The following is a 23482-nucleotide window of genomic DNA, read 5'->3' as shown; positions in this document are numbered from 1 at the left end:
TCATGCCATGCATCCTTGTTGTGACAAGTAAAAGCAGTATCTGGGCTTTTGGTGCAGTGGTTAAGAGCCAGTTGGGATGCCCACATCCCATATCGGAGACCTGGATTCCAGTCCAAGCTCCATGCTCAATTCTAGGTTTCTGGTAGTGTGCACCCTGTGAAGCAGCAGGAGATAGTGCAGCTGGTTGAGTCCATGTCACCCAAGTGGGAAACCAGAACTGAGTTCCTGGTTCCCAGGCATTTGGAGAGTGAACCAGTGGGCAGGAGCCCTGTCTTCCTGATTGCCTCTCCCTGTTTCTCTGCCTATTAAATAAATGAAATAAATAAATTTTAAAAAAAGTTTAAAAAGTCATACCTTATGTCAAGTGTCTAACATGCTGCCTGTTGCAATGTAGGCATGTTATAATAGTTAATGTCTCAATTGCTTTCTTTCTTTCTTTTTTTTTTTTTTTTTTTTGACAGACAGAGTGGACAGTGAGAGAGAGAGACAGAGAGAAAGGTCTTCCTTTGCCGTTGGTTCCCCCTCCAATGGCCGCCGCAGCCGGCGCGCTGCTGCTGGCGCACTGGGCTGATCCAATGGCAGGAGCCAGGTACTTCTGGTCTCCCATGGGGTGCAGGGCCCAAGCACTTGGCCATCCTCCACTGCACTCCCTGGCCACAGCAGAGAGCTGGCCTGGAAGAGGGGCAACTGGGACAGAATCCGGCGCCCCGACCGGGACTAGAACCCGGTGTGCCGGCGCTGCAAGGCGGAGGATTAGCCTAGTGAGCTGCGGTGCCGGCTCAATTGCTTTCTAAAAAATGTCATCGGAAGCTGTAGTATCTGTAGACTCTGGTAGTCGTCTTCTCTTTGGATCTTAGTGCTTCTTTGCATCTTTGCCTTAAAGAAGCACCACTGAAACACCAGGGTGGTGCACCTTTATTTCCTTCCACAGCAGTTTTCAAGGCAGCTTACAACAAAAATGCATGCCCGGTGAGCACGAACTCAGTGTGAGAACGATGCCTTGTAACAAAGGAAGCTCAACATCTGGGCACAGTCAGACCAAAGTAATTTCCAATTATTGTCAGCTTGCACCCTCGTGAGTTTCGCCTAAAGTTGAAGCTGCTGTTACTTTTCCACTTAGATCCCGGAGAGTAAATTTCCCGGTGGATGTTACGCGTGATGATTTGGCTTCTCAACCCCCATTAGCATTGATGGGGCACAACAGGACACTTAAAATAAACAGGGTCCCCTTGGTCTTCATCAATGCCTCCACACTCAGGCAAGAAGCAGCTCGGTTAGCTTGCAATCACAGGCGTGGAACGGCTTGTTGTCAAGTCTGTCTACAGCACCCAGAGGACCGTCGGGAAACTCACATTTCTCTAATGTGGCCCTCTGGGGACGGACAGTGCCCTCTGCACCAGGTTGTGTCTGGGAAGCTGTGGAGCCTCCTGCTTCTGTTATGAGCATGCTCCTTGGCTTACTTTATCCTAGCTTTCACTGCTAAGGCTTTTTTCTTAGGAGTGCTCTCTTCACCCCCTGCTCTGAATGTTACCTCTGATACGATGCAGCTGGCACAAGCAGCTGCCTCTCACACAGGTTTCCTAGATTCCAAAGCTAACGTGGGACTTCGCTTCCGGCCAAGGTGGAAGTAACCCGATGAGCGTCTCACATGGAGTAATGAGAACAACAGCCGACAAAAGAGACGGAGTATGTGAAACCATGGTTTTCAAGGCATCAGGCAATGAGATGCTGCAATCGCTGGGAGACAGAAAGCAACTGAGGTGAGCCCTGCGATCGTCCCAGTCCTGTTTCCAGGCCAGGCGCAGGGCAGGGCAGTTAGGGAGAGGAGTCCCTGAGCAGAGCTGTTGGGAGGTCGGTAAGAGTGAGACAGAGTTCCAGAATAGACTGCCAGAAAGGAGAAAACCCGCAGAAAGAGGGAAATCCAGCGATCTGGAGGGGGCTCCTTGAGTTTTCAACAGACCTCTGGCCAGTGCATGTGAGATAAACCTTTCAAAGGCTCATAAACAACCCTTGCAGAAGATTGGAGGGAACAGTGCCTGCTCCTGCTAGACAATGGGAAGCCCTAATAATCCGTGAGGCCTTGAACAGGGTACTGTTAAATATCTAGGACCTGATGCTACCCACTGTTCTGATCTCACTGAAAAGATCATAAAAAAATACAAAAGAGGGGCCAGTGCTGTGCCTTCACGGGTAAAGCTGCTGTCTGCAGTGCCAGCGTTCCCTATGGGTGCTGGTTCGAGTCCCAGCTACTCCAGTTCCATCCAGCTCTCTGCTCTGGCATTGGAAAGCAGTGCAAGATGGCCCAAGAAGCTCCTGGCTCCTGGCTTTGGATGCAACTCTGGCTGTTGTGGTCAGTTGGGGACTGAGCCAGCAGGTGGAAGGCCTCCTCCCACCCCTTTCTGCAACTCTGATTTTCAAATAAATAAATAAATCTTTATAAAAATAAAAGAAATTGAATTTGTAAATTAAAACCCTCTCACAAAAACCATGTAAGCCTCAAGGCTTCAGTGGTGAATTCTAACAAATATTTAATGAAGAAATACTATCAATTATATGTAGCTAAATATATTCTAGATAAACTTATCTAGAAAAGTGAATTAATTCAATAAGTTTAGCATAACCTAGACAATAAAACTGGAAAGAAACATTACAAAAAATAAAGACCTAAATCCCTCATGAATACAGATATAAAATTCTAGACACTATTTTAGTAAAATCAATTCAAAAATATGTTCAAAAGGTACATCCAGACCTTATAAGTTTTATCCCAGGAATACAAGGTTAATTTAATGTTAAAAAATCAATCAATGTAATTAACCATATTAACAAAGTAAAATAATGGAAGCATATGATTATCTCAATAGAGAAAAAAATCATTTAACACATTGTAACATTCATTCATTCTTTTTTTTTTTTTTTTTTTTGACAGGCAGCGTTAGACAGTGAGAGAGACAGAGAGAAAGGTCTTCCTTCCATTGATTTATTCCCCAAATGGCCACTATGGCCGGCGCTGCGCCTATCCAAAGCCAGGAGCCAGGTGCTTCTCCTGGTCTCCCATGGGGTGCAGGGCCCAAGCACTTGGGCCATCCTCCACTGCACTCTCTGGCCACAGCAGAAAGCTGGCCTGGAAGAGGGGTAACCGGGACAGAATCCGGCGCCCCAACCAGGACTAGAACCTGGAGTGCTGGTGCTGTAGGCAGAGGATTAGCCTAGTGAGCCACGGCGCCAGCCCATTCATTCTTGATTAAAAAAACCACACACACACACACACACACACACACACACACAAATCTCCCCGGAAATTAAGAGAATGTTCTCAGTGTGACAGAATCTATGAAAACTCTAGCTCTCAGCACATACAAGGAAAAGACTGACTTTCCCTGTAAAATCAGCAAGAGGAAAAGATGCCCATTCAGGTGATGTCTGTTCAATACTGTGATCACAGAGCTGGCTTGTACAAATAGGCAGCAGGACGTAAAGGGCATGTGTACTGGAGAGGAGCAGCAAAACTGTCATTTGTAGATGACATGACTGCCATTGCGGAATATCTGGTTAAATATAAATATGTAATACATTAAAACTAATGAGTGTAGTACCATTACAAGATAAAAATTCTATGCAAAAAAATCAATTGGAGGCCGGAACCTGCCGCCACCTGCAGTGCTGGCATCCCATTTGGGCGCCAGTTCAAGTCGCGGCTGCCCCACTTCTGATCCAGCTCTCTGCTATGACCTGGGAAAGCAGTAGAAGATGGTCCCAAGTCCTTGGGCCCCTGCTCCTACATGGGAGACCCAGAGGACACTCCAGGCTCCTGGCTTCAGATCGGCCCAGCTCTGGCCATTGCGACCATTTGGGGAATAAACCAGTGGATGGAGGACTTTCTCTCTCTCTCTCTCTGCTTCTGCTTCTCTGTAACTCTGTATTTATATTTTAATAAATAAATCCTTTAAAAATTCAAGTGTTTTTTTGCACTGGCAATTAAAAATCTAAAACTGAAATTAAAAGCTGTCCTTCAAACAAGACATTCAAAATTTAAATACTTAGAGGCAAACCCAACAAAGGACTTCAAACACTATACATTAAGGACTACAGATAGCACTGCAATAAATTAAAGTTCTAGATAAACAGAGACACATCCTGAGATAATCAGTTACAAGACTCAATCTTGTTAAAATGTCCTCTCCTATAATCATTAAATTGATTATAACCCCAATCCAGATATCAGCTGACTTTTTAAAGCAGAGATTGACAAACTGATTTTTAAATCCATAGGAAAACGTACAGGGCACAAATTAGTGAAAACAATTTTGAGAAAAAAAATCAAAACACAAATAGAGGTTAACACTGCCTGATATGAAGACTTGGTGTAAAGCTATAGTAATCAACAGTGTAGGATTAGCATAAAGATTGAAAAATAGATCAGAGGAACAAAGCAGAGTACAGATATTGACCCACATTTACAAGGACAACTGAGTTTTGAAGAAAAAAAAGGGTAAAGTAATTCAATGAAGAAAATACAGTCTTTTCTATAAATGGCAGTGACATAATGGGATATTCATATTATTTTTAAGAGCTTCAATCCATGCTTTGCGCCATACAAAAATCAATTCAAAATGGATCAAAGACCAAAACGTAAAATCATCCAGAAAAAAAATTGAGAAAAACTCTTTGTGATCTTGAGTTAGGCAATGATTTCTTAGATATGACACCAAAAGCATAATCTATAAAAGAAAAAAATTGGTGAGTTGGACTTCAGGAAAATTTAAAATTTCTGCTTTTCAAAAAATACTGTTGAAAGTATGAAAAGATAAGTCATAGACCGGGAAAGATACTTCAAATCACGTACCTTATTAAAGACTTATACTAAGAATACAGAGGGGCTGGTGCTGTGGCACAGTGGGTTAACGCCCTGGCCTGAAGCACCGGCATCCCATATGGGCACCGGTTCGAGACCCGGCTGCTCCATTTCTGATCCAGCTCTCTGCTGTGACCTGGGAAAGCAGTAGAGGATGGCCCAAGACCTTGGGCTCTTGCACCCACGTGAGAGACCAGGAAGAAGCTCCTGGCTCCTGGCTTCAGATCAGTGCAGTCCTGGCCGTTGCGGCCAATTGGAGAGTGAACCAGCAGATGGAAGATCTCTCTCTCTCTCTGCCTCTCCTCTCTTTCTGTGTAACTCTGACTTTCAAATAAATAAATAAATCTTAAAAAAAAAAAAAAAGAATCTGTAACTCTGAGGAAGCAGAGTGGACAGCAAGGTTGCAGAGTAAGCCAAAGAATGCCCAGCATTTGCAACTCATTAGGTTCAGTCCAGGGAACCTAAGCGCCTTTCCCCAGTGCTCCAGGGAGTCTTGACCCCTGGGAGAACACACCTGCTTCAATATGGTCTGCTCCGTTGTCTTGTGTATTTCAACTTCCTTAGTCTGGTACCTTCCTTAGTCTGGTACCAGGACACTTTTCCATGGGTGTTGTCTCCATTCCTGCCAGTACAATTACCTAACCATGGAACCTCTTTCTCCATAAGAGTACCTGCTCCAAGGGCAGGATGTTCTTGAACCATGCTGGGATTTATTGGAAATCATGAGGGAGCACAGAAGCAGGGCGTGAGACCACAGGCCTCCCCTTTGCAAGGCAGTTGGCCCAGGTGAAGTCATTAAAATGGCCTGATGAAGGAGACGGCTACATTCCACAATCAGAAGAAAAGGGCTTGGGTCAGAAAGAGGGTTCAACTCAACGTCTTCCCGGAAGTAGAAGAGGGCCTATGTGCTTGCACCCTGGCCACCCACATGGGAGACCACGATGGTGTTCCTGGATCCTGGCTTTGTCCTGGCCCAGCCCTGGCTGCTGGGGAGTGACCCAGCCTATGGACAAATTTTCTCTCTCTCTGCCTCTCAAATAAATAAAGCTTTAACAACAGCAACAAAGAATCTATAAATCAATAAATAACTTTCAAGTCTCAATCACAGAAACCTATAAAAACAATAAAAATTGTGAAAGCATTTGAAGACACTTCCTCAAAAATAGACAGGATATAAACACAGAAGAGATGGTGAGCATTATTATTATTAATTATAGGGAAATGCAAATTCAAACTCTATGAAGGCACGACTACACACCTTTTAGAATGACTATAATTAAAATCCCAAGTGTTGGTTAAAAGGAGGAGGAACACAAACTCTCACAGATGGTCTGTGGGAATATAAAATGGTGCAACCATTTTGGAAAACCATTTGGCAGTTTCTTAAAAAGCTAAACATACTCCCACTGTATGATTCCACGCCTCTACTCCTAGTATGTCTTCAAGAGAAACAAAACCATACGACCATATGCTTTGCTCTGCATCTGTGTGTCCCTCCTCCAATTTCTCACGCAGAAATTCTCACTCCCACGGGATGATATTAGGAAGTGGGGGCCTATCAGGAGGTAATTAGCTCATGAGGGCAGAGCCAGAATGACGAGGATCCGTGCCCTTATAAAAGAGGCTCGCGGGAGCTTGGATGCCTCATTCCGCTGAGGAAAGATCCAGCGAGAAACACCGTGGATGAATCGGGAAGTGGGACTACCCAGACATCAAGTCTGCCACCCCCGCGGTCGTGGACGTACCGGCCTGCAGAATGCTGAGACATAAATGTGTGGTGCTGGTACAAGCTGCTTAGTTTATGGAATTTTGTTGTTGCAGCCTGAACTGACCTCACACAGGCTTGTTTCTGAATGCTCACCGTGGCTTCGTGGCGCCTAACCGAATACTGGCAATGTCCCTTAATAGTCATCAACCAGTGAAAACAAACCTATTGTGGAATACGCATATTACGGACCACCCTTTGACAACACAAAGGAATGAAGTATCGAGAAATGCCATAACACGAACAGATTTCAAAAATGGTCATGCTGAGTGAAAGTGAGATACTGTGGGATTCCAGATGTGAGAAACTTGAGAGAGCACAGACTAGTTGAAGGCTGCAGAAAGATCAGTGGTTTTTGTCGAGGTGGTTGGAAGATAGGGAGCGGAAGGGAGGGGCTGACAGGAGAGAAGTTTGGGTTGATGGATGCGTTTACTATCTGGATTGTGGCAATGATTTCACAAGTGTACATATGTCAAAACTTATCAGATGGCGCATTGACATTATGTGTAGTTTAATGTATATCAATTATACCTCGGTACAGCTATTAAATACGCATAAAAATAGCAAGTGGTGAGTGATGGAGGAAGTAGGCTGACATGCTGAAACATCTCCCTACCTGTCTGTTCCATGCTCACTGTGGGTCTAGGTTGTCCCCAGGGTCTGTGGATCAACTCACCTTTAGGGAGCATCGCTGGATTTGTTATACAAAAAAACTTACAATTTCCCAGGTTCAATCTTGCAAATAAATAGATGTAGGAATTCTGCAGCTATCTCCCTCCTTGTGGTGCCTCGTTCTCCTGGTATGAATCTCTTTTTCAAGAAAAACCGCATTTACTTCTGACATAATAGGGAGGAAACTTCCAACAGCGCTGTAGTGGGCTGAGTCGTTCCCTCTCCCAAAAGATACACGTGTGTCCTAACTCCTGGCACTGGTTAGTGTGACTTCCTTTGGAAAGACAGCCTATGCAGATGTCAGAAAATAGGGCTAGGGGCTCAAATGTGTAACCACCAAATTTATATGTATATAATTTATAAAATATTATAAAATGCATATTTATAAAATGTATATTTATAAAAATGTACATAATTTTTAAAAATTATTAGAAAGAGAGAGCAATTTGGCTATGTAGCAGAGAGGAGAGTGCTAGAAGACAGAATCAGGTGAATGCATCTACAAGCCAAGGTAGGCCAGGGATGTTGGTGTCAACTGAAAGCCAGCACAGGTTGGACCAGATTCCACCTCTTAGCCTTCAGGAGGAACCATCCCTGTGGTCACCTTAATTTTGGACATACAGCCTGCAGAAATGTGACAGGAGTGGGGAACATCCAGGCTGTGGGCTGTATAAAGCTTGTGGAATCGTTTGGTCTGGCCCAACCAAGACACTTTTGCAGATTTAATGAATCTGTACCAGGCTCATTTTTAACTTAATAATTTTGCATGGCCCATGTTGTTATATTGTAAGTATTCAGATGAGCCTTGGAAATAAAAAGGTTCCCCATCCCAATGTTTCATGGCAATTTGTTAGGGCAGCACTAGCAAGCTAATGCAGCCTTCCAGAAACCACTTCCCCTTTCTTCCTTCCAGAAAGAGAAGCACATTTTCCTTTTCCAGTTGCAGCTGGGCATCCAGGTATCCACACATGGACTACATTTCCCAGGATTCTTGCTGTAGACATGGCCATGAGACTGCATTTGAACCAATGGCCCAAGAGCAAAGGAGGTGGACATTGCTTGCCCTACATTCTTCCTTCCCCCTTGCTAACTGGGGGTTGATGCTAATGGAAACAATCATGACAATGGACATGGGAGGTGACAGAGTCTTTGAGCAGCTCCAGCCCGTATCTACTCTCTCAAGTGCGACATAAATAGAATTCTTATCCTAGCCACCACATCTGGGAACAGCCTGTTCCCCATCTAATAACCACACATCTAATAATCATATTTTGGTGTGTTTTGATTCATGAGGTCTTAGGTTTTGTTGTGGTGAATCTTCCTGAATCCCCTAGTATAGTTTCACGTACAAATAGATCTTGTCTTATTTGTATTATTAGAAAAGTGTTTAGTAAGTGTGATTGTAAGACTTCTTCAGCTTGCAAAATCTGGGTGCTCATTTTAATACATGTTCCTGAACATATACCAAGTAAAACAGCACCACTCAACCCCTAAGGCCCTGTCTCTTGGTCACAGAAAATAGCAATGGGAGTAGGAGCTGGCCATGTCTGTGGAGAAGGACAAGATCAATTGTGCTAGCAAAGTGCCCTAAAGAAGGACACCTCTGTTTGAAGCTGTAAGGTATATGTGATACCTTTTGGTTACTCCTAAGGGTGGCATTTGCTTAAAAGACACATTTAGCTGCCTTCCCAAACAAGGAGAGCTGGCCTGAGAAAGGCTCAGAGACACATACTACTTGGAGTATCAACATACTTTCATGGAGATAAAAGAGAAAAAAAATCATGCATGAAGCCAGAGAGGAGAGTTTTTCAGATTATTTCTCCCAAAAAATGGAAAAAAATGTGTACTGGGTCCAGGGAACTTAAGAACATCACTGAGACACAATTGTTCCTGGTGGCAGAACTGTTAATGAGGCATTTAACATTTGGGCTTTGCTTAATGGCTGAGGATAAGTTGAGAGGGACTAGGCTGGGCCATGTAGATAGGAGGAGGACGATCAAGTAAATGCTTAGAAACAGGACTTTATCACAGTTAAGTGACAACAATACCCTTTTGTACTTAGCGGGATTGTTATCTCCTCCCTCTTCCTCTCCCTCTTGCTTGTATGTATGGCATTGTGCAGTTTATATTTAGAACATGCACTTAACCACTTTCTTTTTTGTGCCTCTAAAATTCGCATTGCTTTATCATTACATGCCCAGTGTGTAGCATGACAACCCCATTTCCCCATACAAAGAGACTGAAGGTCTAGCCTTACACTGTTCTATTAAGGCCCTTTGCAGCAGCAACAGAGTGAGATGGGACACTGGGGGACATGAATGCCTGCATGGAGGAGTCTTCAACCTCCACTCTGGCCAGTGTCACCTCCCACTCTGCAACCCACCGGCCCTTCCTTCACTGCAGTTAGAACTCAGCACCCACGATCTCACAGAGAAGCTTATGTGTGTCCCTTTTTCTCTTCTCCTTCCTTCCCCCTTCATCCTCCCTGCCTCCCTCCCTCCTTTTGTTTCTTTCTTCCTTTTCAATATCCACTTGTTTCTGTTGTATAAGCAAAATATATGCACTGCAGAAAATCTGAAAAATGAGAAGATGACAATGACAAAACTGTCTATTTTTCCACCAAATGTGGATAACTGGTTACATTTTGGTTTATTGAAATGTATGTGTACATATGTGTATATATACATCTATATATGCACATATATGGCCATTTCCACCAATATTTCATGAGTGTATATGTGCAGGCACACTGGTAAAAATCCACATATGCATATATAAGATATCGACCTAAGAGCTAGCAGCAGATCTCCTCTGATGGAGGTCTGTCAGTATTTATGTGGGAGAACATCTCCAGGGGACAGGGGTTGGAAAGAGAGAAGACAGCAAAGGTTATGTGCAACTTAATGGTTCTACATGGGTTTATTCCTGAAAGAGTGAAGAATGGGTAGAAGAAAAAGGAAGGAGAACTTGGAGAGAGGGAGCCAGAGAAGGAGCCAGAATCACTCCTTGATAGAGGATGAATTGTAGACAAAAGGATTTCTTGGAAGGGGATTGTGTATTAGATACTAAAACAAATGTATTAATTTTATTTATTTATGTTCAATGTATTTTAAAGGCAGAGAGAGAAAGCAAGAGAGAGGCATCTTTCATCCTCTGGTTCTCCAAATGTCTGCAACAGCTAAGGCTGGGCCATCACCTGGTGCCTTCCAAGGACGCATTTGCATGAAGGGGAACCGGACCTAGAGCTGGGATTGGAACCACACAACTCTGATATGGTATGTGGATATCTCTAGTGGTGTCTTAGCCCATACATCAAATGCCTGCCTTTCTATTAGACATGTTTAACTTGTTTTGAAGACATGAGATGTGATCCTGTTCAGTAGCTCATATATATCTTCATCTGAACATTTCTCACCTACCACAACTTAGAAAGGTGGAGGTTTGGAGCAGTGAATCAGATCAAGCTAGAAGGCTGTAGACTCTGGCACCAAGCCCAGGGTTTCTGATTCATTGAGTCTGGTAGGGGGCAGACACGTCTTCATTCCACCAGGTTCCCAATTGCTGTTGATGGTGCTGGTCTGGGCATCACACTTTGAGAAGCAATCGATTCATGGTTAGATAGATATCAGGATAGAAATAAGATAACTGCCAGAATCAAAACCAAGAATAAGAATCTAGTAGGAGCTGGGCAGAGGGCGGAGCCCCAGGAGACTCTGGGAAAGCAATGCATTGTTCTCCCCTCCCTGCCTGTCTTCAGCCAGGAGCAATGTGCAGGGATTGAGGCAGGCTTTAGATGAGGGGTGCTGGAGCCACCTTGAGTATGCTACTTGGTGTTACGGTCTTCACTCCATATGATATGAGCTTAAGTCCTATGTAGTTAAGCAGTTTTTGAAAACTGGTACAGTTGTGTGCTGTGATGGGGGTGAGCCAAAAAAGGTGAAGACTGATGGTGAGAGAAAGAGGTGAGAGTTGTCTCTGAGTTGGTGAATGGAGAGGGTGTGAGTGCCTGTGCACAGTGGGTGGGCCCATTCAGACTATCTGCTGTTGCCTCTCCCCACCCCACCCTACTCTGTTCCCTTTGCCCACACCTGCATTCACACTGTTCTTTTTTCTTTTTTTTTTTTAAGATTTTTACTTATTTATTTGAAAGTCAAAGTTACACAGAGAGAGAAGGAGAGGCAGAGAGAGAGAGAGAGAGGTCTTCCATCAAGTGGTTCACTCTCCAGTTGGCCACATTGGCCGGAGCTGCACCCATCTGAAGCCAGGAGCAAGGAGCTTCCTTTGGGTCTTCCCATGTGGGTGCAGGGGCTCAAGGACTTGGGCCATCTTCTACTGCTTTCCCGGGCCATAGCAGAGAGCTGGATTGGAAGTGGAGCAGCCAGGACTCAAACTGGTGCCTGTATGGGATGCTGGCACTGCAGGTGGCGGCTTTACTAGCCACGCCACAGTGCTGGCACCTCTCACACTGTTCATGTCAAGGTCACTGATGAGGCCCTCATTGCTCATCCAGCGTGTGCTGTTCAGTCCTTGTCACATTTGAATTAGTAGCAATTGCTGCACATTTCCTCATTAGGGCACACTTTCTTCCCTTAGGTTCCAGCCTACCACTTTCTCCTGTTTTTTTTTTTTTTAAGATTTATTTATTTATATATTTGTTTATTTATTTATTTATTTGAAAGGCAGAGTTACAGAGAAAGAGAGAGAAGCAGAGAAAGAGAGAGAAATCTTCCATCCGTTGGTTCACTCTCCAAATGGCCACAATCGCTAGAGCTGGACCAACCTGAAGCCAGGAGCCAGGAGCTTCTTCCAGGTCTCCCATGAGGGTGCAGGCACCCAAGGACTTGGCTCATCTTCTACTGCTTCCTAGTACATTAGCAGGGAGCTGGATTGGAAGTGGAGCAGCCGCGACTCAAACCGATAACCGTATGGGATGCTGACCACTTTGGCAGTGACTTTACCCATGTGCCACAGCGCCAACCCCTTTATTTTTTCCTTATTTCACTCAGGCTGTGTGCTTTCAACCTCTTTGGCTGATTTTCCAGTTCTCTCAGTATTGGAGTGCCTAGTGCTCAGCCCTTGACTGGATTCTCAATTGTACCTATATCCCTCCTTTTTGTGACCTCATGTTAAGTTTATGTCTTTCATTTTTTTTTTTTTTGACAGGCAGAGTGGACAGTGAGAGAGAGAGACAGAGAGAGAAAGGTTTTCCTTCCATTTGTTCACCCCCCAATGGCCACTGCGGCCGGCGCACCATGCTGATCCGAAGCCAGGAGCCAGGTGCTTCTCCTGGTCTCCCATGCGGGTGCAGGGCCCAAGTACTTGGACCATCCTCCATTGCATCCCAGGCCACAGCAGAGAGCTGGACTGGAAGAGGAGCAACCAGGACAGAATCTGGCACCCCAACAAGGGCTAGAACCCGGGGTGCCAGCACCACAGATGGAGGATTAGCCTATTGAGCTACGGCGCCGGCTGTGTCTTTCTTTTTTTTTAAGATTTTTTTTTTTGACAGGTAGAGTTACAGACAGTGAGAGAGAGAGAGAGAGAAAGGTCTTCCATCCGCGGGTTCACTCCTCAAGTGGCTGCAACATTCAGAGCTATGCTGATCCGAAGCCAGGAGCCAGGTGATTCCTCCTGGTCTCCTGTGCGGGTGCAGGGGCCCAAGCACTTGGGCCATTTTCTTCTGCTTTCCCAGGCCACAGCAGAGAGATGGACTGGAAGAGGAGCAACCGGGACTAGAACCGGTGCCCATATGGGATGCCGGTGCCGCAGGTGGAGGATTAACCTAGTGCGCCACGGCGCCGGCCCCAAGTGTATGTCTTTCAATACAAGGTATATACTGATGATTGTCAGTTGTGTCAAAGCTGTGAGATTCTTATCTTAAACTGCAGACTCACATACCCAGCTGTTCAACATGTCTAGTTGAATGACCAACAGTAAACTCAAAGCTAACGTGTCTAAGAGTTACTGCTGGCCTTGCCTAACCACAGATATGCCCCATATCTATTAGGCAATTCCATCCTTCCAGATGCTGGGGCCAAAGCCCTTTAAGTCAATCTTGTCTCCTGCCTTTTTCTTATACCTCAAGACTAGTCCATTAGGGAAACTTGTTCCTTGGTCCTCAAAATAATCCTATCTTGAGGTCTCTACTACTTCTGCTGTCATCTTTCTTTCATTATTTCAAAATTGTCTCCCAACACTGGAATCAAAAAGCAACAGTGCAATTAGTATAGTTTTATTAGGAAGGGAGAGAGAGAGAGAGAGAGAGAGAATGAGAATGAGAGAATCTTCCATCCACTGGAATCCCAATGCCTGAAATAGCTGACTAGGCTAGGCTGGAAGCCAGGGCCCTGGAACTCCACCCAGGTCTCCCAGGTAGGTGGCAGGTACCAAAATACTTGAGCCTTCACCTGCTGCGGGGTGCAGTTGTGCAACAAGCTGGATCCGAAGTGGAGTAGCTGGGACTCAAACCAGGCACTCTGATATGGAATGTGTGTGTGGCAACTTAAATTGTTATGCTAAACCCCAGCCCCTGGAATGATCCTTTTAAAACATAATCCATTACATGCCATTCCTCCACTCCAAGCTGACAATGCATTTCCATTCACCTGGAGTCAAAGCAGAAGTTTTACAGTGGTCTATACAACCCTTTCCTTAGGCAGGCATCTCTCTAACTCTCCTCCTGTGCCTGAGCCCTCTGTCCTTATCACCTCGAGTTCCCTGCCCCTTGTGGCTGAACAACCCAGGCATGCTTATATTTGCAAAGAGGGCAAAGTTGCACCCCCTTTTCTCTCTAGAATGTGTTCTGTCTCTGCTCAAGTTTACTCCATCTCCAAGTGTGCATGTGTTCCCATGACCCCTTCCAAGCAAGGACAGCTGTAACCAAACACTTAACTTCAACCCCATCATTTCATTCTCTGCTACTCTCCATCACTTATTCAGATACAGTTTTGCTCGTAGCACTTAGCATCTCCCAGCATTCCCTACTTGCTGTTGATGGTATGCTTTGTATCTATCCCCCAGCTACCATGCACACACAAATGCAACCTCCTCAAGAGCAAAGATTTTTGTTGCTAGGTTTATACCGATTTTTTTTCCATAGAGAGAAGATCTTCAACATATTTATATTAAGTGAAAGTAGATTTCAGTTCCTTCATAATTTACATCATCTATACTGAATATATTCACAAAAGATTGGCTCCAGGACTCCCTGCAGACACCAAAACCCACAGATGCTCAAGTCCCTCCTATACAATGGCATCATATTTGCAAATAACCAGGGCACATTCTCCCATATACTTTAAGTCATCTCTAGATTATTTATAATACCTAACACAATGTAAATAGTTGTTGTACTGTGCTGTTAAGGGAATAATGCCAAGAAGAAAAATCTGTGTATGGTCAGTGCAGGTGCAATTTTTTAAACAAATTTTTCCTATGATTGAATCCACAGATGAAGACTCCATGGATATGTAGGGTTGACTGCATAACTATTCTCTCACTGCTGGGTTTTTAGGTTGTTTTCTCTGTTTTGCTTTTATAGAACACTGGAATGAATAGCTTTTCCCAAAAACATGTTACTTAGTTATTTTTTTAACCACCTTAGGAGATAATCCTATAAATGAGAACAACAGGTATAATGGTGTATTTTAATATCTTTGTTGCATGCAGTCAAATTGCTTTTCAACTTATAGCTCCAACAGTGCTGTCTGAGAATATTAACTGCCAAAATAAAAACTCAAAATTTTTCTAACTTTGGAGATTTGTGGGGGCTGAAAGAGATCTACCTTGATTTTACATCTGCTTAAATTGTTTGGAGAAAAATAATTTTAAGTTTCTGCTTTGTTTCTTGGTCATTCAAATATTTTTCAACAAGTCTTCGGTTAGATAGTAAGAATGAGTTTTAGTGACGTATTGCATAGCGTAATAACTGAAGTTAATAATGTTTATAATAAAATAATAGCTAAAGTTAACAATGTGTACTTCAAAAGTATTAAAAGTACATTTTAAATGCTCTTTTTAAAACCTTTATTAATATACAGAGAAAATATTTCTTGTATTTCATGAGTAATTTCATTTCTAAGAGGATAATAATGCCCTCTCTTTTCCCTCTCCATCTTCCTCCTTCCTTTCTTTTTCTTTATTTTTTGCAAAAGCATAATTTCAGTTCACTGTACAGTCACAGACTCAATGCACCACTAACCATAATATTCCACAAGTAAAATGTATAAAGACCACATTTCCACAAGATTATAAACAACTTCTTATCACAAGGATATGATAAATGCACAAGGTGAGAGATATATTAATTAGGCTTGATTTGATTATCCCACAATGCATACATATATAGTAACATCATGCTGTAACACACAATATGTACTTATTTTATGGCAGTTAAAAATAAAGCAGAATAAAATAAAAAGAACTGATTTTTCTGTGTCCTATAAGTTTTGGTATGTTGTGTTTTGATTTCTGTTTTTCTCAAGATTTTTTTAAAAATTTCTTTTTGATTTCTTATTTGATCCACTACTTGGTTAGGAATGTGTAATTTAATTTCTATGTATTTGTGAATTTTTCAATTTCCCTGTTTTCTTAAAAAAATATTTATTTATTTATTTGAAAGGCAGAGAGTTACAGAAAGGCAGAGGCAGAGAAAGAGAAAGGTCTTTCATCTGCTGGTTCACTCCCCAAATGGCTGCAACGGTTGGAGCATAGCGGATCCAAAGCTAGGAGATTTTTCTGGGTCTCCCCCGAGGATACAGGAGCCCAAGCACTTGGGCCATCTTCTCCTGCTTTCCCACGCCACAATAGAGGGCTGGATCAGAAGAGGAGCAGCCGGGACTAGAATCTGTGCCCATATGGGATGCTGGCGCTGCAGGCGGTGGCTTTAGCCTCCATGCCACAGCACCTGCCCCCTTGCTGCTTTTGATGTTTAGTTTTAGATCATTAAGGTTGGGAAAGATAGTTGATATGATTCAATATTTAACACATTTTTAAAACATATTTTATGGTCTTCTGTATGACTGATCACGGAATCATGTGTGCTTGAAAGCAATACATACTCTGCTCTTTTAGGGGAGTGTTCGGTTTACGTATGTTAGTCCCACTTTTTGGCTTAACATCTATTTTTGAATGATATTTGTATAAGTCTCCCTGCTATCTTTTCACTACCATTTGCATAGAATATTTTTTCCATCCCTTTACTTATAGTCTTAACGTGTATCCTAAAAGCTAAAATTAGTCTCCTGTGGGTTATACATAGTTGCATCTTTTTTTTTTTTTAAATTTCAACCATTCTGTGTCTTTTGATTGAAAACTTTAATCTACATTTACATTTGAAATAATTACGAATATGTAAGGACTTAGTATGGCTATTTGCTAATTGTTTTCTGTTTCTTGATTCCCTTCTTCTCCTTTGTGATTTGTTGAATTTTTAGTGCTATGCTTTGATTACTTCTTCTATATCCTTTGTGTTACTTTGTGATCAGCATGAGGCTTATATAAAACATTTTACAGTTATTGCTGTCTATTTTAAGCTGATAACTTTAATCACCTAAAGAACTCCACTTTCAACATCTCCCTCCCCCACATTTTGTGTTATTGTTTCCCCAATACATCGTTTTGCATTGTACATCCATTAGCAAATTATTGTAGTTACAGTTTTTTGTACTACTTTTGTCTTTTGACTTATATACTAGAGGTAAAAGTGATTTATGTACGACCATTGAAGTATTAGATCATTCTGAATCTTACGTTACATTGAATTTTCATCATTCACTTTGGTGTGTGCTTATTTAGTTCCCTTTTGTTTCAACTTGAAGAATGCTCTTCAACTTGGCATATCATGTAAGCAAATCCAGTGATGACAAACACTCAACTTCTGTTGGGGAAAGTTTTTCTCTCCCTTCCATTTTTGAAGGATGACTTTACTAAGTAAAATATTCTTTGCTTGGCAGATTTTTTAAAAAATACTTTGAATACATCATCTACTCTTTTCTGGTCTGAAAGATTTCTGCTGAGAAATCTATTGATAACACTAAGAAGAGGTTGCCTTGAATGTGACAAATCATTTTTTACCTGCTGATTTCAAAAATCTCTTAGACTTTTATGAATTTGGTTATAATGTGTCTCAGTGGAGATCTAGTTTTGTTTAATCTACTTAAGTTTGCTTTGGCTTCATCAATCCAGATTTTTCATTTCCATCTCCAGGTTTGGGAAGTTTTTTGTCATCTTTTGTTTAAATAGGGATTCTGTCTTTTCCTCTTTCTCTACCCTTTCTTACACTTCCATTACACTCCCATAATGTGCATACTGATTTATTTCATGTTGTCCCAGGACCTCTGTAGACTTTGTCATTAGTTTCCATTGGTTTTTCTTTTTGTGCTTCTCATTTGCTCTGCTTTTCAGTTTGCTGATTCTTTCCTCTGTTTCATTAAATCTGTTGTTAAAATTCTCTATGGAATTGATCAATTCAGTCGTTGTGTTCTTCAGCGCCAGAGTTCCTATCTGGTTCTTTTTTATGGTTTCTACCTCTTAGTTGAACTTTCGTCTTGTTCATGGGCTATTTTGTGGATTTATTTTAGCTATATCTCTATGCACTCTTTTAACTCAATGTGCCTTTTCAAAATGCTTATTTGGAATTGATTTTTAGCCAATATTTAGATATCTATTTCTTCAGGATAAGTTACTGATATTTTCTTTTTTTTTCCTTTGGTCATGTTAAATTTCTCTAACGATTTTTTTTTTTGGACAGGCAGAGTGGACAGTGAGAGAGAGAGACAGAGAGAAAGGTCTTCCTTTTGCCATTGGTTCACCCTCCAATGGCCGCCATGGCTGGTGCGCTGCGGCCAGCGCACTGCGGCCGGCGAACTGCGCTGATCAGAAGGCAGGAGCCAGGTGCTTCTCCTGGTCTCCCATGGGGTGCAGGGCCCAAGCACTTGGGCCATACTCCACTGCACTCCCTGGCCACAGCAGAGAGCTGGCCTGGAAGAGGAGCAACCGGGACAGAATCCGGCACCCCGACCGGGACTAGAACCCGGTGTGCCAGTGCCGCTAGGTGGAGGATTAGCCTGTTGAGCCGTGGCGCCAGCCAAATTTCTCTAACAATTTGTGATCCTTGTGACTTGTCATTACTTTCTGCACATTTGGAGTCACCTCTTCCAGTTCTTACATTAATTTCATCAAAAAAACCCTTCCTCCAAAAGCTTATAAAGAGATTCAGGGCCAATGAGTATGGACATAAGACTTGGTTCTGAGGGTGTTGGTCTATTGGCTGTAACCACAGAGTTTCACATGGTGACTGAGTGGGCCTGGACCCTCAATCTTCAGTAGTGAGTCTTGGCTCTGGGTCTTGGATTATCACGGAGCCTGAGTTTTCAGGGGCTGATCTGGTTCCAGAAGTCACAGGGTCTATCCTAGGGTCTGATCTCACCAACTTGACCCTGGGGTGGGCCCGTAGCCTGAGGCCACGGTGAGTGGTTTGACACTGAGTTTTTCTGGGTCCAGCATGGACTGGGGCCATGTGGCACTTTATTTCCTTCCACCATGGAAAGTGTAAGGGAGTAACAACCAGTAATCTAAGACTGACCCTCCTACCCTCCTCTCATTTCTGTGTCCCACTTGGTGCCATTGTCCCTCACGTGGATTCCTTAGCTTTTGCAAAGGTACTTTCGTGCATGGAGTTTTTTCTTCCAAATTGGCGTTTCTATGAGTGGATAAGTGCCAGAAATGTTTATTCTGCCATCTGGCTGAAGTAGATGTTCTTACAGTTTATAATGTTTGACATACAGAGGATTTGATTTTGTTGTACTTGAGTGAGTGCCAACAGGGGAGCACCACATATTGGTAAAATTGGATGGGATTATATTTCCTGCCGTGGAGAGCAGGCTCATGCCCTAAAGAACTCTCGACCCTGAAGCCCAAAGCAACAGAGTTTATAAAGGCAAAAACCACCACAATGGAGGGGAATGCTTGGTTACTGGGGTCAAGCTAACCTAACGCCTATGTGAAACTAGTATCAATTATAATCTTAACAATACAAGTTACAATCTTAACAATTTCAATTATAATCTTGACATTAATCCAGGTATTGGCCTAAATCGTATGTGGGACATAGACAAATTACAATCTTATCATTAACCCAGATGCAGCCTATCTGTTTTTAAGCTTGAGCCATCATGCTAGGGGGTTTCTATGCTTTACCAAGTGTGATGCAGGTTGCCAGGTGTGACGCAGTGGACTGCTACTGTCTGAATGTTTTAGGTCATAGTTTCAGACAGAGTCTCATGGTGTGTGTGGGGGGGTGCTTTCTCAAGATGGAGTCTCAGGTGCTCCAAAATGTAGTCCCTGCTGTCAAGGTGTCACTTCAATTTTGATGTTTCAAAATTCATCAGCTTTTCCTCCATTGTTTATGGCATAGCTTTGGGGGTGATCAGCATACTATATCCATCTTGAATCTCTATATAGACTTATTTATATTTGCTTCTAGTTTTAATGATTTTGTTTAACTTCCTTCTCTATAATCTAATTATAATCCAAGAATTGGGCTTTATGTAAACTTTTGCTAATAGTTAATTAATATTTGCAGCAATGTATATGAATGTTAGAAGTAAGGAAAAATTGTCATAATCATAGACAGAATTCTTTGTTTCATACAGGCGATTATGGGCAATCTGTTCTGTTACATACAAATGTTGTATACATTCTTATGTCTGGAACTCCTAGTTTATATTATTGTAGCTTTGTCGAATGTTTTAAAAATAGCCAGGGTTGTTCCTCCTACCTCCATTGCTTTTCTCTTTTGCAGATTTCTTACTTATGATCAAAAATTGACATTATTCGCAATGTACAGCCAAACCTCCACCAATAAAACTCAATTAAGATTTGATTGGAATTATCTTAAAGCAATAAATTCACATTAGAAACATTAATAGAATTTATGCTTCCTGTCAGAAATACAGTTTGTGTCTCCTTTTTTGTTTGTTTTGTGTTGTTATTGCTATTCTCCATCTATTTCTATCACACTGTAAACACTCTCCCCTCAGTCCGCGATCAGAGTTGGACTCTCACTTGGCTCTACCACTTGCTCACTGTGTGATCTTGGGCTCAGTCTTTCTAAATCTGTAATTCACTGATAGAGTGGAATTATAGCAGCACCTACTGATGAGATGACTTTTTACAAAGAAGCAAGACAATAGCATTAAAAGGCATTTATCTGGGGCTAACTATGCACTGACTCTAAGTTGATTTTCACAGATCAAGCAGAGTCTTCCTCCTCCTCCTCCTTATCTTGTTTTCTAAAGAAGGATAGAGGTTATTGGAGAAGCAGCATATGATAAACCAGAGGTTCAAAGGAAGGACTGGCCTCTGGCAATGGTGAAATGGGAGATCTGGTGTTGGGGACTCTGTTTCTTATGGGAACCTCCTACTCTCTGCGTTGGATAGAGTGGGGGAAAAGACTAAATCATGCCTGGGGAAATAGGTTTGGGCTGTTACGGTATCTAAGGCAAGGCAGCAGGGAGCCTGCAGGAAGAAGAGCTGTGTCCTCCCCACCAAGAACTGGCTTCTTGTACAGGGCCCCAACCCTAGAAGAGCCCTTTGCTTGGTTTAGTGCTGTCCTGTTGACATCCTGAAACACTTACTCATTCTTCAAAGGGACCCTGTATTTTTATTTTGCATTGGGTCCTGCCACTGATGGTCTGTGGTCTGTCCTGTCTCTACCCTTCCTATGTTTTGCCTGGGTCTCTCTCTGTTGGTATCAGGAGGACAGCCCTATAGTAGTATAGGATTCACTTCCCAGAGTCCAAATGACACACAATTAAATTAAAAAATAAGGAGCCAGTGCTGTGGCCCAGCAAAGTAAGTCACGGCTTGTGATGCCAGCCTCTCATATCAGTGATGGTTCCAATACTGGCTGTCCTGCTTCCCAATCTAGCTCCTAGCTAGTGCACCTGGGAAAGCAGTGGAAGATGGCCCAAGTTTTGGGGGCTTGCCAATCATGTGGGAGAGCAGGATGGAGTTCCAGGCCCTTGATTTCAGCCTGGCACAATCCTGGCTGTTCATGGCCATCTGGGAAGTGATCCAGCACATAGAATCTCTCTCTCACGCACTCTGCCTTTTGAACAAATAAATAAATTACTTAATTTAAACAAAAATTAAAAGATGCTTAACACTGACAGATTCAGAGTGGACTTACTGTAAAGAGGATGGGAGAGCTGGAGCAATCTGATTGTTGGACATTGGCGGGGAGGTGAAACATAGGGTGAGCTGTACAAGCTGATCGCACAATCAGCTCTTAACAAGAAAAGGGGCTGAGGACGTGAGAACACAATTCTTGCCCATGATTCTGGATTCTGCAGGTCGTGGCAAAGCTGTCATACCTGCTACGTTGCTCTGTTTTTCCTTCCCACCTACTGTGTCAAGCAGCTTCTTTAGCTACTAAAGATGTTCTTCTTGTAAGTGGATGAAGGAGTATAAGAGCAATGACTTGGGGGAGAAGAGAAGCAGCATTTATTGTCCTTTTCCTTCTTATGCCAGGCATTATTAGGGGCTCTGCCTAGGAGGAGACTTCAAACAGTATGTGACAAATAGAATTGAAAGAGGTGTTTATTTCGGTGCAAAAGTTTTGAAACCCATGCGTATTTATTTCATAATACACATTGTCCACAAACTTTTGAAAGATCCCCTCGTATGCATTGGTTTTGAAATATTTTTGTACCAGAATAAACTTATCTTTTAATTCCATTGGCCCCAAGCTTTTTCAAGTTACCTTCAAACAATTTCTCATCTATCCTCATAGCATCCCTGCGGATAGGGAGTATTATCTTCATTTTATAGATAAAGGAAGAAATCGGGTTCACTAAAATAGCCACTTGCTCAAGTAACACATAGAGTAGGTGGCCAAAAAAAAAAAAAAAAACAAACCCAAAACCACAATCCTGCATCTGTGTGTTACCAATTGCTTTGTTCTTTACCAAAACTTTGTTCTTTATTGCTTTTTGTTCTTTGTTTTAGAGTAATACACTCTCCACCAACTGGAAACTGGAAAAGATGAAGAAATATTTTATTGCATCGTCCCAAGTGCTGTTCTGAACATATTAGGTGTTTTGACTCATTTAATTCTCACAGCAAAACTAGGGCTCAGAAGTTTCAAGTCCCTTCTCTAAGGACTCACAGTTATCAGGTAGCAGAACCAGGATTCAGACATAAGCAACCTTATTCCAGAGATCTAACCTTTACCCATTGGAGAATACCTCCTTTCCTAGGAGCAAATGGAGCAAAAATGTTTGGCAAAATGAATATGGATTGAACATGGAAGAGGTCAAACCTGTTTTTGAGGTTGCATTTTGAGCACCTGGCTGAAAGATGGAAGCTATCATCCTGATTTTTGTTGTTATTGCAGGTGTTAGGGGCATGCTTGTTGCATATGTTTTGCACGTGCTGAGTATGAAGTCCCTGGAAGAGTTCTACCAGAATGCTGTAGGACAACAACAGCTTCCTTACGGGGGTGCTAATATGAGCAAAGTGCTCCGCACGGTGCCTGGCTGGGTAAGTGTTTGTTGTTATGATGACCCAGTAAATAAGTAGGTCTTCATGAAGCTAAGAAGATTATCATGACCCAGTAAGCAATTGGGTCACATGGAGCTAAGAAGAGTGATCTTGGCTCCAGATATAAAATCAGGAGTTGTCACCTGACAGATGAGTGAAGCCGTGGGAGACGGGGATCTCTTAAAGAGAAAGCACAGTGACAGGAACCCTTGGGAAACAAGCGTGACACACAGTCAACTTGCTTTTAAGGTAGTGAAGAAAGGTAGGTAATTTAGCAATTTCTGTAATTTCAACAAAGCGAGACGTTTTCCTTGGAGTACTTCAAAAGATTCATGGAAAATTTAATTAAAAGATAAATTTATTTTGGTGTAAAAAATTGAAATCCAGACATAGTTTTTATAATATACACTTTTCCAAGAATTTTTGAAGTTTTCTTATATTCACAATGACTTATTGAACCTCTGGCCAAAAACTTCAACTCCTTAAATGGTCGTCAATGTAGTCAGAAATACAAAATGAACTAAGAATCAACCAGATTCCTACAGAAAGGGGACCACGTCAAACCGAGCCGCTCTGCTTAGCACCTGAACTTGGCAAGCATCAGTTTATCTCATGCTTATACTTTTTCAGCTCCTCAGTTAGCTCCC

General features: G+C 42.5%; 1 protein-coding gene and 1 long non-coding RNA gene across 6 annotated transcripts in view; one reads left to right on the top strand and one right to left on the bottom strand.

Moving 5' to 3' along the window:
- The window catches only part of NTM (neurotrimin), a 1092588-nt gene that overhangs the window by 698987 nt on the left and 370119 nt on the right, over nt 1-23482 (bottom strand). The window lies entirely within an intron of this gene.
- Nucleotides 1524-22826, top strand: LOC149128611 (uncharacterized). Its single transcript, XR_016213389.1, has 3 exons — nt 1524-1760; nt 10408-10567; nt 22690-22826. It is a non-coding gene; the product is annotated as an uncharacterized LOC149128611 (long non-coding RNA).

The sequence above is a fragment of the Oryctolagus cuniculus genome, chromosome 1 (assembly GCF_051225735.1).
Source record: "Oryctolagus cuniculus isolate XC-2025 breed Fujian yellow rabbit chromosome 1, ASM5122573v1, whole genome shotgun sequence".
In the NCBI taxonomy this organism is placed as follows: Eukaryota; Metazoa; Chordata; class Mammalia; order Lagomorpha; family Leporidae; genus Oryctolagus; species Oryctolagus cuniculus.
This window is presented reverse-complemented; position numbering and strand designations above follow the sequence as displayed.